This window comes from Amborella trichopoda, chromosome 3, assembly GCF_054954075.1.
Source record: "Amborella trichopoda isolate Santa Cruz 75 chromosome 3, AtrichopodaSantaCruz75HAP2 v2.0, whole genome shotgun sequence".
Taxonomy (NCBI): domain Eukaryota; kingdom Viridiplantae; phylum Streptophyta; class Magnoliopsida; order Amborellales; family Amborellaceae; genus Amborella; species Amborella trichopoda.
In genome coordinates, this window is record NC_142338.1 from 27,083,640 (window position 1) to 27,101,024 (window position 17,385).

The window sequence follows — 17,385 nt, forward strand, 5'->3', positions numbered from 1 at the left end:
TATTCGTGGTTTAGATTTTTAACGTATCATTTTATTTGTCGTTGTTCTTTGCATTGTATGGCACTAGGATATTCGTGGCTAAGTATTTTAAGATTTCTTTCTGTTCATCTTGGTTATTTGCTTTATTTGCCAATATTTTGGTTTTAATTCAATGATAAGAGTTTGAAGCTAAGGGTGAAATCTGTCGACCCCTAAAGATTTATCGATTTTCTTTCAGACTTTCTTTGTTTCATTTTAAATTTCCTCATAATTTTGCTGACTTTATCGATTGGTTTTTTTTTTTCAATTTTTTAAGCGATAAACTATTCATAATTAATTTTTTTACCTATTCTTGTTTCTGTTTCGGTTCTTTGCATTGTTTGGCCTAAGATATATCATAACTCAATAACTAGACATTGGGATCAAGGGTAAAATCCGTAGTTCCTTCATGATTTTGGAGTTTTTTCTTTTCAGTTTTTGTTGTTTGATTTTATTATTGTAAGTTAAAAGATATTCATAGCTTATTTTTTAATATACTTGTTCAGTTTCCTTGGTTCTTTTTATTGGTTGGCATTACTTATATTTCAATTTAATTATTATTTTTTGGGTCAGGTAAATCCATGGATCCTCACTTATAAGTCCATTTACCATTCGATCCTTTGTGTTTCAGTTGAAATTATTCCTTACATTATGCGACTTTTTACTTTATATATATATATATATATATATTAAAGCCTAAAGATTTTCATGACTTAGTTTTTTTTTACATCCTTTCAACATTCTTGATAACGTGCATTCTCTGGCATGACTTATGTTTCAATTTATTGAGTAGACTTTGGAGGCAAGGGGTGAAATCTGTAGATCTCCATTAATTGGTAAATTTTTCTACTAATTGTTTTTTACTTAAAATTATATATAGTTTGTTTAATCTATTAGTTGTTATTTATTTTTAAATTTTTAAGCCAAAAAGATATTCATGATAGAGATTTTTATTGTACCATTTTATTTGTCGTAGTTCTTTGTATTGTTTGGCACTAGGATATTCGTGGCCAAGTGTTTTAAGGTTTCTTTTTATCCATCTTGGTTCTTTGCTTTATTTGACAATATTTTGGTTTTAATTCAATGACAAGACTTTGAGGCCAAGGGTGAAATCTGCTGACCTCTAAAGATTTGTCGATTTTTCTTCAGACTTTTTTTGTTTCATTTTAAATTTCTCATAATTTTGCTGATGTTATTGATTGGTTTTTTTTTTCAAATTTTTAAGCGATAGAGTATCCATAACTATTTTTTTTTGTTTCGGTGCTTTGCATTGTTTAGCCTAAGACATATCATAACTCAATAACTAGACACTGGGGTCAGGGGTAAAATTTGTATATCCTTCATGATTTTGACGTTTTTTCTTTTTAGTTTTTGTTGTTTGATTTGAAATCATCAATATTTTATAAACATTACCACATTATTATTTATTTTTATTGTTGTAAGTTAATAGATATTCATTGTTTAGTTTTTTTAATATACCCATTCAGTTTCCTTGATTCTTTTTATTGCTTAGCATTACTTATTGTTTCAATTTAATTAAATTTTTTTTGGGTAGGGAAAACTCCGTGGATCCTCATTTATAAGTCTATTTATCATTCAATCCTTTGTGTTTCAGTTGAAATTATTCATGACAATAAGTGACTTTTTACTTGATATATTTTTTTTTATATTTAAGCCTAAAGATTTCATGACTTAGTTTTTTAGTACATTCTTGGCAACGTGCATTCTCTAACATGAGTTATGTTTCAATTTATTGAGTAGACTTTGGAGGTAAGGGGTGAAATCTGTAGATCCCCATTAATTGATCAGTTTTTCTTCTGATTTTTTATTTTTCACCTGAAATTATCCAATGTTTGTTTAATCTATTAGTTGTTATTTATTTTTAAAATTTTAAGCCAAAAAGATATTCATGATCAAGATTTTTAATGTACCATTTTATTTGTTGTAGTTCTTTGCATTGTCTGGTACTAGGATATTTGTGGTTAAGTGTTTTAATGTTTTGTTTTATCCATCTTGGTTTCTTTGCTGTATTTGACAATATTTTGGTTTTAATTCAATGACATGACTTTTAGGCCAAGGGTGAAATTTGTTGACCCCTAAAGATTTGTCAATTTTTCTCCAGACTTTCTTTGTTTCATTTTGAATTACTCATAATTTTGCTGACTTTATCAATTTTTTTTAAATTTTTTTTTGAAGCGATAGAGTATTCATAACTAGTTTTTTTTTACCTATTCTTGTTTATGTTTCGGTTCTTTGTATTGTTTAGCCTAAGATATATCTTAACTGAATAACTAAATATTGGGATCAGCGGTAAAATTTGTATATCCTTTGTTATTTTCACATTTTTTCTTTTCAGTTTTTGCGGTTTGATTTTAAATCATCAGTATTTATAAACATTGCCAGGTTATTATTTATTTTTATTGTTGTAAGTTAAAAGATATTCATAACTTAGGTTTTAATATACATGTTCAGTACTTATGTTTCAATTTAATTAAAATTTTTTTGGGTCAGGTAAAATTCGTGGATCCTCATTTATAAGTCTATTTACTATTCGATCCTTTATGTTTCAGTTGAAATTATTCCTGACATTATGTATCTTTTTACTTGATTTTTTTTTTTATATTTAAGCCTAGAGATTTGTGTGACTTAGTTTTTTAGTACATCCTTTCAACATTCTTGATAACGTGCATTCTCTAGCATGACTTACGTTTTAAATTATTTAGCAGACTTTGGAGGCAGGAGGTGAAATCTGTAGATCCCCATTAACTGATCAATTTTTCTACTATTTTTTTTTTAACTTGAAATTATTTATAGTTTGTTTAATCTATTAGTTGTTATTTCTTTTTAATTTTTTAAGCCAAAAAGATATTCATGATCGGGATTTTTAATGTATCTTTTTATTTATCGTAGTCTTTTGCATTATATGGCACTAGGATATTCGTGGCTAAGTGTTTTAAGGTTTCTTTTTATCCATCTTGGTTCTTTGTATTATTTGGTCGTATCATGATTTTAACTCAAGGATAAAACTTTGGGGTTGCCAGGGGGGAATTTCGTCGACCCCCTAGATTTTTAGATTTTCCTTGAAACTTTTTTTGTTTCATTTTAAATTCTTCATAATTTTGTTAATTTTATGGATTAGTATTGCTTTTTATTATTTTTAAACCAAAGAATATTCATGACAAGGTTTTTAATGTATCATTGTTTTTGTCTCGGTTCTTTGTAATAATTGTAATAACTAGGTTTTAATTCAATGACTTGATTTTGGGGTCAGGGGTGAAATCCGTATATCCCAAATTTTTTGCCAATTTTATTTCTTTTTTTGGTTGTTTGATTTGAAACGATAAAAAAATTGTTTGACCTAATTGCTAGTTTCTTTAGTTTTATAATCCTTAACGATAGTTTGTGACGGAGTTATTTCAAGTGTCCTTTTACTTACCCCAATTCTTTATCTTGTTTAGCATAAGATATATCTTAACTCAATAACTAGATTTCAGGGACAAAGGTGAAATCCGTATATTCTTTTGACTTTGGTGCTTTTCCTATCACTTGTTGTTGTTTGATTTTAAATTATCAATAGTTTATATACATTACAATTCATTATTTCTTTTTATTGCTGCAAGTCAAAAGATATTCATTGGCTAGTTTTTTATATACCATTTCATTTTCTTGGTTCTTTTTTGGTTGGGATTACTTTTGTTTGAATTTAATAAAAAAAATTTGGGCATCAGGGGTGAAATCTGTTGATCCTTATTTATAAGTCCATTTACCTTTCGATCTTTTGTATTTCAGTTGAAATTATTTATTACTTTTGTTTAACTTTTTACTTGATATTTTTATTTTTATTTTTAAGCCCAAGGATATTCATGACCTAGTTTTCTTAGTACATCCTTTCATCTTACATAGTTATGAGTATTATCTAGCATGACTTGTGCTTCGCCGTATCAACTTGACTTATGTTGCAGGGGTGAAGTTTGTAAATCCCACTAACTAGTTAATTTTCCTATTGATTTTTTTTGTTTGATTTGAAATTATCCTTAGTTTATTTAATCTTTTAGTTGATATTCATTTTTAAATTTTAAGCCAAAAAGGTATTTATGATCGAGATTTTTAATGTACCATTTTGTTTATCATGGTTCTTTCAATTGTCTAGCACTAGGATATTTGTGGCTAAGTGTTTTAAGATTTCCTTTTATCCATCTTTGTTCTTTGCATTATTTGGCATAGTTTTGGTTTTAACTCAATGACAAGACTTTGAGGCCATGGGTGAAATCTGTTGACCCTCAGAGATTTGTCGAATTTCTTTCAGACTTTCTTTGTTGCATTTTGAGATCTGTCGTCCCCTAGAGGTTTATCGATTTTCTTTAAGACTTTCTTAGTTTTTTTTTAAATTCCTCATAATTTTGCTTACTTTATGGATTGGTCGTTTCTTTTTTTTAGATTTTTATGCCAAAGAATATTCATGACTAGGATTTTTATGTATCATTGTTTCTGTCTTAGTTCTTTGTATTATCTTTAATAACTAAGTCTTAATTCAAGGACTAGATTTTGGGGTCAGAGGTGAAACCCGAATATCCCAAGTTTATTAGCTGATTTTGTTTCCCCTTTTTGTTGTATCATAAGAAAACTACATTATTTTCTTGGCCTAATTGGTATTCCTTAATAATAGTTCGTAACTGAGTTATTTCAAGTGTCATTTTACTCACACTTTTTTGCATATTTTAATCTAAGATATATCTTAACTCAATAATTAGACTTTGATATCAGGGTTGAAATCCATAGATCCTTCTTGAATTTGGCATTTTTCACTTTTTCTGTTTGCTCTTTGATTTTAAATTATCCATACTTTATAAATATTAATGGTTATTATTTCTTTTTATTGTTGCAAGTCAAAAGATAATCATTGTTTAGTTTTTACTATACAATTTCATGTTCCTTTTGGATTGCTTATGTTTCAATTTAATTAATTTTTTTTGGGGTCAGGGGTGAAATCCGTGGACCCATTTTTATACGCCCATTTACCATTCGATATTTTGTTATTTAGTTGAAATTATTCATAACTTTGTCTGACTTTTTACTAGATATTTTTTTTTTATTTCTAAACCTAGAGATATTCATGACTTAGATTTTTAGTTCATCCTTTCATTTTTCATGGTTACGTGCAGTATCTAACATAAGTTGTGTCTCAATTTATCGACTAGACTATGGGGGCCAAGGTGATATATGTAGATCCTCAATAACTGGTTAATTTTCCTATTGATTGTTTTTGTTTTATTTGGAATTCTTTGTTGTTGTTCAATCTTTTAGTTGACACTCCTTTTCAAATTTGTAAGCCAAAAAGATATTCACGGTCAAGGTTTTTAACGTACCATTTTATTTGTCGTGGTCCTTTGCATTGTGTGGCACTAGGATATTCGTGGCTAGGTGTTTTAAGATTTCGTTTTATCCATCTTGGTTATTTGCATTATTTGGCAATATTTAAGTATTAATTCAATGACAAGACATTGTGGCCAATGGTGAAATCCGCCGACCCTAGAGATTTGTCAATTTTCCTTCGAACTTCCTTTACTTCATTTTAAATTTATCATAATTTTGTTGACTTTATGGATTGGTCTTTCTTTTCCATTTTTTATGCTAAAGACCATTCATGACTAAGTTTTTTTATGTATTATTGTTTTTATCTCGGTCCTTTGTATTATTTTAATTACTTGGTCTTAATTCAATGATTAGATTTTGGGGTAATGTGTTAATTGTGAAATTTGTATATCCCAATTTAGTAGGCGATTTTATTTGCTCTTTTGGTTATTTGAATTCGAAATGATACATAATGTTGTTGGCGTAATTGGTATTTTTTTAGTTTTATAATCCTAAATGATAGTTCGTAACTGAGTTATTTCAAGTGTCTCTTTAGCCGTCCCAGTTCTTTATATAATTTAGTTTAACATATATCTTAACTCAATAATTAGACTATGTGGTCAGAGGTGAAATCGATAGATCCTTCTTGAATTTGGCTGTTTTCCTTTTTCTTGAATTTGGCTTTTTTCTTTTCTGTTTTTGTTGATTGATTTTAAATTACTAATACTTCATAAAACATTACAGGTTATTATTATTATTTATTATTATAAGTCAAAAGATATTCACCACCTAGTTTTTGTAGTATATCCTTTAATCTTTTTGGGTTATATGCGTTCTTTAGCATAAATTGTGTTTGAACTTAGCGACTAGACTTTAGGGGCAGGGGTAAAATCTGTAGATCCTCATTAACTGGTCAATTTTCTTATTGATTTTTTTTGTTTGATTTGAAATTATCCATAGTTTGTTTAATTGTTTCGATTGATAGTCCATTAAAAATTTTAAGCCGAAAAGATATTCGTGGTCGCGGTTTTTATTGTATCAATATATTTGTCATGATTCTTTGCATTGTTTGGCACTAAGATATTCGTGGTTAAGTGATTTTAGAACTCCTAACCATTTTAGTTATTTTTGCTACTTGGCAATAGTTCAATTTTAATTCGATGGCAAGATTGAGGCCAGGGGTGAAATCCGTCGACCCACAGAGATTTGTCGATTTTCCTTCGGACTTTTCTTGGTTTCATTTTAAATTTTTCAGAATTTTGTTGACTTTGTGGATTCGTATTCTTTTCAATTTTTTATGTCAAAGAGTAATAGTGACTATATTTTTTTATACATTTTCACCAACTAGCTTCTAATTTAATGACTAGATTTTGGTGTTGGATGAAATTTGCATATCCAATTTAGTAACAGATTTTATTTCATCTTTTGGTTGTTTGATTCGAAATGATACATAATTTTGTTGACCTAATTGATACTTTTTTTTATTTTATAATGTTAAAAATGTGACCTATCAGGCCCTTTTCTCCCAAAAATTTATTTTTTTCAATAATGGTACAAAAGCCATATTAAAGTATATGTGAAATCCTATGTGGTTAACATGAAGCAATGCCATATACTTACATGCATTTTTTAGCTTTACTAGGATGTTACACTGGAAAGAAAACCCAGTGTCACTGGAGGAAAAACCCAGTAGTGTGTTTGGTATCCTTGTAAGAATTTTTTTTATATTATAGATATACAAAGTTTATTTAATTTCTAAATATCTTTTATGAAATCGTGGGAATGTTGGACGACATCTTATTGTGTGAGTCATTAGTGGAATAATGACAGGTTTAGCTCATTACATAGGATTAACAGTTTGATGACAACTTATTAATCATAATTAGTTTCACTTAAGGGAATTAAGGCAGGAGTTACACTTGGATCTCAACTCCTATAGACCATGAATGTGAGTGTTACAGAAATAAATGACTCTCCATAAAAGGAGGTTAACCCCTCTAGAAAAGGTAGAGAAAATGATAGAAAAAGAGAGATGGAAGGTGAGTGAGATTTACCAAAGATAACTCTCAAGGTTGCATGTCACTGGATGGCTTGGTCTATAGGATTTGGTATAGAACCACAAGTCCTTCATGGGATTTAAGGACAGATCTGAGTAAGTGGTTCATCAATTTTATTTATTTAGTGATATTTCTTAATTGGGATTAACAATGGTATCACTTAAACGATCATTCGTAATCGAGTTATTTCACTTATCATTTTATTTGCCCTGATCGTTTGCATTGTTTAATATAAGGTATATCTTAACTCAATAATCTGAACTTCGGGTCATTTGTGAAATCCGTAAATCCTACATAAATCGGGGCACGGGTGAAATCTGTAGATCCCATTAATTGGTCAATTTTCCTACTAATTTTTTTGTTTGATTTCAAATTATCCATAGTTTTTTATATCTATTAGTTGATATTTCTTTTTAAAATTTTAAGCGAAAAAGACATTCATGTCGAGATTTTTAACACACCTTTTTATTTGTCGTGTTTCTTTACATTGTCTGGCACTAGGAAATTCATGACTAAGTGACTTAAGATGTACTTTGATCATTCTTGGTTCTTTGTATTATTGGCAAAACCTTATTTTAACTCAATGAAAGGACTTTGAGGGCTAGGGGTGAAACGAATTTCAGCACAGAGATTTGTCGATTTTCTTTCAAACTTTTTTTTTTTTTTTCATTTTAAATTCAACATAATTTTCCTTTCTTTATAGATTGGTATTTATTTTCGATTTTTTAAGCCAAAGCGTAATCATGACTAGGTGTTTTATGTATCATTGTTTCTGTCTCAGTTCTTTGTATTATCTTCAATAACTAGGTCTTGAAATCTATATATCCCAATTTAGTAGCAAATTTTATTTCAACTTCTAGTTGTTTTATTCGAAATGATATGTAATTTTGTTAGCCTAATTGGTGTTTTTTAGTTTTTCATTCCTAAATGATAGTTCGTTACTGAGTTATTTCAAGTGTCCTTTACTCGCCCCGGTTCTTTGCATCGTATAGCCTAAGATGTATATTAACTCAATACCTAAACTTTGGGGTCTAGGGTGAAACCTGTAGATCATTCTTGAATTTTGCATTTTGCCTTTGATTGTAATTTATCAATACTTTATATACATTACAAGTTATTATTATTTTTTATTGTTGCAAGTTAAAAGATATTCATTGCTTAGTTTTTTAATGTCATTTCATTTTACATGGTTCTTTTTATTGGCTGAGATTGCTTTTGTTTTTAATTGTTAAAAAATTATGTGGTTAGGGGTTAAATCCTGTTACTCGCCCCGATATTTTACATTGTTTAACCTAAGATACGTCTTTACTCAATAACTAGACTTTGGGGTCATAAGTGAAATCTTTAAATCCTTCTTGAATTTTGTATTTTTTCTTTTACTTTTTGTTTTTTGACTTTAAAATATCAATACTTTATATACATCACAGGTTTCTTATTTCTTTTTATAGTTGAAACTCAAAAGATATTAGTAGCTTTATTTTTATTATTCCTTCCATTTTCCTTGGTTCTTATTATTAGTTGGCATTACTTATATTTCAATTTAGTAAAAAAACTTTGGGGTCAGGGTGAAATTCGTGGATCCTTTTTTATAAGTCCATTTACCTTTCGATCTTTTGTATTTCAGTTCAAATTCTTTATAACGTTGTCTGATTTTTTTTTACTTGATATTTTTTTTTATGTTTAAAGTTATTTATCAGTTAGTGTTTTTGAACATCCTTTCATCTTTCATGGTTACATGCATTGTCTAGCATATCTTATGTTTCAATTTATTGACTAGACTTCGAGGGCATGGGTAAAGTCTTTTATGATGTTTTTTTGTTTGATTTGAAATTATCCATAGTTTGTTTTATTCGTAGTCAAGATTTTTAACTTACCCTTTTATTTTTTGTGGTTATTTGAATGTCTGGTATTATGATATTCGTGGCTAAGTGTTTTAAGTTTTTCTTTTATCCATCTTGGTTTTTTACATTATTTAACAATATTTTGGCTTTAACGCAATGATAAGACTTTGGAGCTAGGGGTGAAATCTATTGACTATATAGACTTGTTTATTTTCCTTAAGATGTTGTTTTGTTTCATTTAGAATTACTTCAAACCTGAATTTGGTGTTTTACCTTTTAATTTTTGTTGTTTGATTTTAAAATATCAATACTTATATACTCATTACAGGTAATTATTTATTTTTATAATTGTTAGTAAAAAAATATTCATCGCTAATATTTTTAATATACCATTTCATTTTTATTGCTTCTTTTTATTCGTTTGGGATTACGTATGGTTCTACTTCATTAAAAAATTTTGATGTCAGGGGTAAAATCTGTGATCTTTATTTAGGTTCATTTACCTTTCGATCTTTTGTAATTTCAATTGAAATTATTCATCACTTTGTTTACCTTTTTGCTTGATATTCCTTTTTTTGTTTTTTAAGCCTAAGGATATTCATTATTTAGTTTTTTAGTACATCCTTTTATCTTTCATGGTTACGTGTATTCTTTAGCATAACTTGTGTTTCAATTTATCGACTGTGCAGTGGGGGCAACGGTAAAATCTGTTGCTCCCCATTAACTGGTCGGTTTTCCTATTGATTTTTTTTATTTGATTTGAAATTATCTATAGTTTGTTTTAATCTTTTAGTTGATATTTCTTTTTAAACTATTAAGCCAAAAAGATATTCATGGTTGGGATTTTTAATGTACCTTTGCATTGGTGGTGGTTCTTTGCATCGTCTGGTACTAGGATATTCGTGGCTAGGTGTTTTAAGATTTCTTTTTAACCATCTTGGTTATTTGCATGATTTGGTAATTTTCAATTTTAATTAAAAGACACGACTTTGACTCTAGGGGTGAAATTCGTCGACCCCCAGAGATTTATCAATTTTCCTTCAGACTTTCTTTGTTTTATTTTAAATTCATCATAATTTTGTTGACTTTATGGATTGGTCTTATTTTTCAATTTTTTAAGCCAAATAGTTTTTATGATTAGGTTTTTTATGTATCATTGTTTTTGTTTTGGTTTTATGTATTTTCAATAACTAGGTCTTAATTCAATGACTAGATTTTGGGGTCAGGGTTGAATCCGTTTATTCCAATTTAGTCGATTTTATTTCCTGTTTTGGTTGTTTGATTAGAAATGATGTATAATTTTGATGGCGTAATTGGCATTTTTTTAGTTTCTTAATGGCAAGCGATAATTCATAAGTGAGTTATTACAAGTGTTCTTTTACTATCCCCAGTTCTTTGCATTGTTTTGCCAAAGATGTATCTTAATAACTAGATTTTTTGGTCCACGGTGAAATCCATAGAGCCTTAATGAATTTGTCGTGTTTACTTTCAGGTTTTGTTATTTGATTTGAAAATATTGATTCTTTATAAACATTACTGGTTATTATTTCTTTTTATTGTTGAAACTAAAGAGATATTCATTGTTTAGATTTTTAATATATCTTTCATTTTCCTTGGTTGGCATTTCTTAAACTTTGGGGTCAGATGTGAAATCCGTGGATCTTTATTTATAAGTCCATTTGCTTTTTTATCTTTGTGTTTTAGTTGAAATTTTTTCATAACTTTTGTCTGACTTTTTTACATGATATTCTTTTTTTTTTTTAAACTTAAGAATGTTCATTACTTAGTTTTTTGGTACATCCTTTCATCCTTCATGGTTACGTGCATTAACTAACATATCTTATGTTTCTATTTATTTACTAGACTTTGGGAACAGGGGTGAAATTTGTAGATCTACATTAATTTGTCAATTTTCATACTGATTTTTTTGATTTGATTTGAAATTATCTATAGCTTGTTTTGTCGATTAGTTGATTTTCCTTTTTTAAAATTTCGAGCTAAAAGGATATTCATAGTCGAGATTTTTAATGTACCCTTTTATTTTTAGGTGTGGTTTGTATATAACCTAGGATCTAAACAATCAAATTAGAGCCTACCTTCAAATAGTATCAAGAAATGTGGTTTTAATATTCGAAATCTTTGTTACAGCCTTAGAATATATTTTCATATTTATTTATAAAATTTAAAGCTAATAGTGTAGATTGAGATATCTATGAAAACTTGAAAATGTACGATAAAAAAATGCATAACAAAATACACTATTTTCAAAACTTGCAATCCATTTTTTTCTCATGTCTGTGCATCTTGATGTAAAGATGATCAATTTGAAGATATTTGGGCATCAAAACAACCTCTTCTAGTTTGATTGTTTAAAGCCTCGGCTCTATATAAACTTTTCCTTTTATTTTTCGTGGTTAGGTATTTTTAGATTTCTTTTTATCCATCTTCTTTTTTGTATTATTTAGCACTATTTTGGCTTTAGCCAAGTGACAAGACTTTAGGGCCAGGGGTGAAATCCGCCGATCCCCAGAGATTTGTTGATTTTTCTTCAGACATTCTTTGTTTCATTTAAAATTCCTTCATACTTTAGCATTTTACCTTTCAGTTTTTTTATTTGATTTTAAATTATCAATACTTTAAAAGAATTAAAGATTATTATTTATCTTTATTATTGCAAGTCAAAAGATATTCATCGTTTAGTTTTTTTGATTTACCCTTTTATTTTCGTTGGTTCTTTTTATTGCTTGGGATTACTTATGTTAAAATTTAATCAAAACATTTGAGGTCAGGGGTGAAATCTATAGATCCTTATTTATTAGTCTAATTACATTTCGATATTTTTTGTTTCAGTTGAAATTACTCATAACTTTGTCTAACTTGTTATTTGATATTCTTTTTTTATTTTTAAGCTTAAGGATATTCATGACTTGGTTTTTTAATAAATCCTTTCATCTTTCATGGTTACGTACATTATCTAGCGTAACTTTGGGGACAGGGGTGAAATTTGTAGATCCCCATTAACTGGTCAATTTTCCTAGTAATTTTTTTGTTTGATTTAAATTATCCATAGTTTGTTCAATATTTTAGTTGATATTCCTATTTAAATTTTTAAGCTAAAAAGATATTTATGGTTGAGATTTTTAATGTACCATTTTATTTGTCGTGGTTCTTTGTATTATCTGACATTAAGATATTCGTGGCTAAGTATTTAAGATTTTCTTTTACATTATTTGGTAATATTTCGGCATTAATTCAATGGCAAAACTTTGAAGCCAGGGGTGAAATCCGTCGATTCCCAGATATTTGTCAATTTTCCTTCAGACTTTCTTTTATTCGTTTAAATAATTCATTACAATTTTGCTGATTTTATGGATTGGTGTTTCTTTTTAATATTTTAAGCCAAAGAGTATTAATGACTAGGTTGTTAATGTATCATTGTTTTTGTCTCGATTCTTTGTATTATCTTCAATTACTAGGTTTTAATTCAATGTCTAAATTTTGGGGTAAGCTGTGATATTTGTAATTCTCAATTTAGAAGCCGTTTTTATTTCCTCTTTTGGTTATTTCATTCGAAACGATGCATAATTTTGTTGGCGTAGTTGTTATTTTTTTTAGTTTCCCTTGTTCTTTGCATGGTGTTGCCTAAGTTATGTCTTTACTCAATAACTAGACTTTGAGGTCAAGGGTGAAATCTGTAGATCTTTCTTGAATTTGGCGTTTTTCCTTTATCATTTTATTGTTTGATTTTAAATTATTAATAATTTATAAATTTTACAGGTTATTATTTATTTTTATCGTTGCAAGTAAAAAGATATTCATCGCTAAGTTTTTTAATATACCATATGACTTTCTTTGGTTTTTTTTATTAGTTGGGAATACTTAATACAATTTTTTGGGGTCGGGTGTAATCCTTGGATCCTCATTTATAAGTCCATTTACCATTCGTTCGTTTGTGTTTCAGTTTAAATCATTCATAATAATGTGGGACTTCTAACTTGATATTCATTTTTAAGCCTAAAGGTATTTGTAAATTAGTTGTTGACTACATCCGTTCATCTTACTTGTTATTTTTTTATTTGAAATTATCCATAGTTTGTTTGGTCTTTTAATTGATATTTCTTTTTTTTGTTTCAATTTATTAACTAGACTTTGGGGGGCAATGTGAAATCTGTAGATCCCCATTAACTGGTCAATTTTCCCAGTGATTTTTCTTTGTTTGATTTGAAATTATCCATAGTTTGTTTAATCTTTTAGTTGATATTCCCTTTTAGCTTTTTAAAACAAAAAGCTATTCTTGGTCGAGATTTTTAACGTACTCTTTTATGTTTCTTAATTCTTTTCATTGTCTGGGACTAGGACATTCATATCTAATTGTTTTAAAATATCCTTTTATCCATCTTGGTTCATTATGTTATTTGACAATAATTTGATTTTAACTCAATGACAAGATATTGGAGCTAGGGGTGACATCTTTCGACCCCAAAGATTTGTCGATTTTCCTTCAGACGTTCTTTGTTTCATTTTAAATTCTTCATAATTTGCCGAATTTATGGATTAGTATTTCTTTTCAATTTTTTAAAGCAAAAGAGTATTCATGACTATGTTTTTTATATATAATTGTTTATGTCTCAGTTATTTGTATTATTTTAAATAACTAAAATTTAATTCAATGACTAGATTTTGGGGTAAGGAGTGAAATCCGTATATGATTTTATTTCCTCTTTTGGTTTGATTCAAAATAATGCATAATTTTATTTGCCTTATTGGTACTCTTTTGGTTTTATAATCCTAAACAATAGTTCGTAATTGAGTTATTCCTAGTGTTCTTTTACTTCTTCCGATTCTTTGTATAGTTTAGCCTATGATATATCTTAACTCAATAACTAGACTCTGGGGTGTGAAATCTGTATATCCTTCTTGAATTTGACTTTTTTCTTTTCTATTTTTATTGTTTGATTTTAAAATTTCAATACTATATAAATATTATAGGATTTTTATTTTATTTTATTGTTGCAAGTCAAAAGATATTCATCGTTTAGTTTTTTACTATACCATTTTATTTTCTTTTGAGTTTCTTATGTTTCAATTTAATAAAACAAATTTGGGGTAAGGGGTAAAATCTGAGGATCCTTACTTAAATGTCCATTTACCTTTCGATCTTTTGTGTTTTAATTGAAATTATTAATAATTTTGTCTGACTTTTTACTGAATATTTTTTTTATTTTTAAACCTAAGAATATTCATGACTTAGATTCTTAGTCTATCCTTTCATCTTTCATGGTTACATGAATTCTCTAGCATAACTTGTGTCTCACTTTATCGACTAGACTTTGGGGGCAAGAGTGAAATTTGTAGATCCCCATTCACTGGTCAATTTTTCAATTGTTTTTTTTGTTTGATTTGAAATTATCTATAGTTCTTTTAGCCTCTTTTTTTTTACGTTCCTTTTTAATTTTTTATGCCAAAAAGATATTCATAGTCGAGATTTTTAACATACCATTTAATTTGTCATGGTTCGTTGCAATGTCTGATATTAGGATATTCGTGGCTAAGTGTTTTAAGAGTTTCTTTTATCCGTCTTGGTTCTTTGCATTACTTGGCAATATTTTGATTTCAATTCAGTGACAAGACTTTGGGGACAGTGGTGAAATCCGTTGACCCCCAGAAACTTGTCGATATTCCTTCAGGCTCATTTTAAATTTATCATAATCTTGTTGATTTTATGAATTAGTGCATTTTTTTTTTCAATTTTTTAAGTAAAAAAGTATTCATCAATAGAATTTTTATGTGTGATTGTTTCTGTTTAAATTTTTTGTATTATCTTCAACAACTAGGTCTTAATTCAACAACTAGATTTTGGAGTCAGAGGTGAAATTCATATATCCCAATTTTGTAGCTGATTTTATTTCCTCTTTTGGTTTGATTCAAAACGATGCATAATTTTGTTTTACTTATTGGTACTTTTTTTGTTTATAATACTAAATGATAGTTCGTGACTGAGTTATTCCAAGTGTCCTTTTACTCGTCCCGGTTCTTTGTATTGTTTAGCCTGAGATATATGTTAACTTAATAACTACACTTTGGGGTCATGGGTGAAATCCGTAGATCGTTTTTTGAATTTAGCATTTTTTGAATTCAGGTGGCCGCCCAAGGATATCTGCTTAGGTGGTCGCCCAGGTGCTTGACAAGCCGCTTTTTGAAACAATGTTCATAACTTTGTCTGACTTTTTATTGGATATTCTTTTCTATTTTTGGGCCTAAAGATATTCATGGTTACTTGCATTCTTTAGCATAACTTATGTTTTGGTTTATTGATTAGACTTTGGGGGTCGGGATTGATGCAGGGCAAAAATCTGGTTATTTTGTATTTTTATTCAATTTCAATGTTGTATATTGTAGTTTGAGATTTAGAGTTTATTTCTAGGGTTTTTAGGATTTCTAGGGTTTTTATGTTTTTATTTACTATTCACACGTTACTGTTCACACGTTACGATTCACGCGTTACTGTTCACAGGGGTATTTTTGGAATTTTGGTATTATTTTAGGGGTATTTTAGAGTATTAAATATTTATTTGAATATCAAGTCAAATTAAGGTATCATAGGCTTATAAAAGGTTGAATATCAGAGTTTAGAGCAAATGTTATTATAATGAAAGAAAGTTCTTCTCCTGGCTTGATTTACAGCCATGTACTTTCTCTCTTTTTATTGATTTTACTCGTTTAAGGTTCAGGAGAATGGTGGATTCAATTCCCTACTTATTCTCCTTGCATCAAGTGGTATCAGAGTATGATTCGAGGATGGCTGGAAATTGGGATGGCTTGTCGTGGAGGTCTTAGCCGTAGGGATGTCAATCTAATCCGATTACGCAAGGAAATCAACAACTTGACGGAGAAGATTACAGAGTTGTTGCTGCGCAAGTCGTGGCAGCAAAAGTGTGTCATACACGAAGAGGAATCTACAAGGATAGATCCAAATTGTGATGGTTTTTATGGAGACTGATACAGATCAAAATCCGACTCAAAGTTGGAACAAAATCATGAAACAACCTTCAACCACCCGTTCTATGCATGCACTCCATGTTGGGAGCCTCATAATCAGCAGAATAAATCATAGGATTTAGTTGATCTTACATGATTTGAAGGAAAATGAGGTTGATCTTGGTGCAGGTCGTAGATTGGGATCGGCCAATTTTCGATACATACTTAGATGATGAACAAGATTTTAGAAGAGATCTAATCTCTTATGGTGATCAAGATTTTGTAGGTGAACTGATCTTTGATAAGAAAAAAAAAGATGAAGATCTAGAACATCTAGGAGATTTAGGGCATTGGAATCAGAGTAGCGTAGTGGAAGTGTGGTCAAATCAGAATTAGCAAATTGTGGTATTGATTTTAAAAAGTGATCAAATAGATGTTAAGAAAACCTCTAAAGGCTTGAAAATTGAGTTTGGAGTATCTTCATGGTTTCCAATGGTAGTTAACGAATAACAGAATTCGATAAATTTGCATGGATTCCTCATTATCCCTATCAGGACTCATTTCTTGAGCAATTTTTTTTATCTTGAGCTAATATATTTGAGCTGACAAACAAAAAGAAGGTCAAAGAAGGTAGTTTTGATGTTGAGTTTATCTTAATACTTTTCAAAACTCGAGGACGAGTTTTCTCCGACAAGGGGAGAATGATGGAGGGCCAAAGTCTTATTTTGTATTTTTATTCAATTTCAAAGATGTATATTATAGTATTAGATTTAAGGTTTATTTTTAATGTTTTTTTTAGGATTTCTAGGGGTTCTTATTTACTATTTACACTGTATTTTTTTGAAATTTTGGTATTGTTTTAGGGGTATTTTACAGTATTAAATATTTACTTTAATCACAAGGTAAATTAGGGTTCATAGGTTTATAAAAGGTTGGATATCATAGTTTAAGAGCATATATTATTGTCATAAATTTTATTTTATGAAAGAAGATAATTCTTCTCTTGGCTTGATTTACAACCATGTTTTCTCTGTCTTCTTACTGATTTTACTTGTTTAAGGTTCACGAGAATGGTAAATTCAATTCCCCACCTTTCTCTTTGCATCAGAAGTGGGATTTGTAGATTCCTATTAGCCAAT

At 28.9% G+C, this 17,385-nt stretch overlaps 1 long non-coding RNA gene across 4 annotated transcripts in view; it reads left to right on the top strand.

The window, feature by feature from the left end:
• LOC148782827 (uncharacterized) overlaps nt 1–17,385 on the top strand; it is a 60,579-nt gene that overhangs the window by 26,604 nt on the left and 16,590 nt on the right. The gene's annotated exons all lie outside the window — the stretch shown is intronic.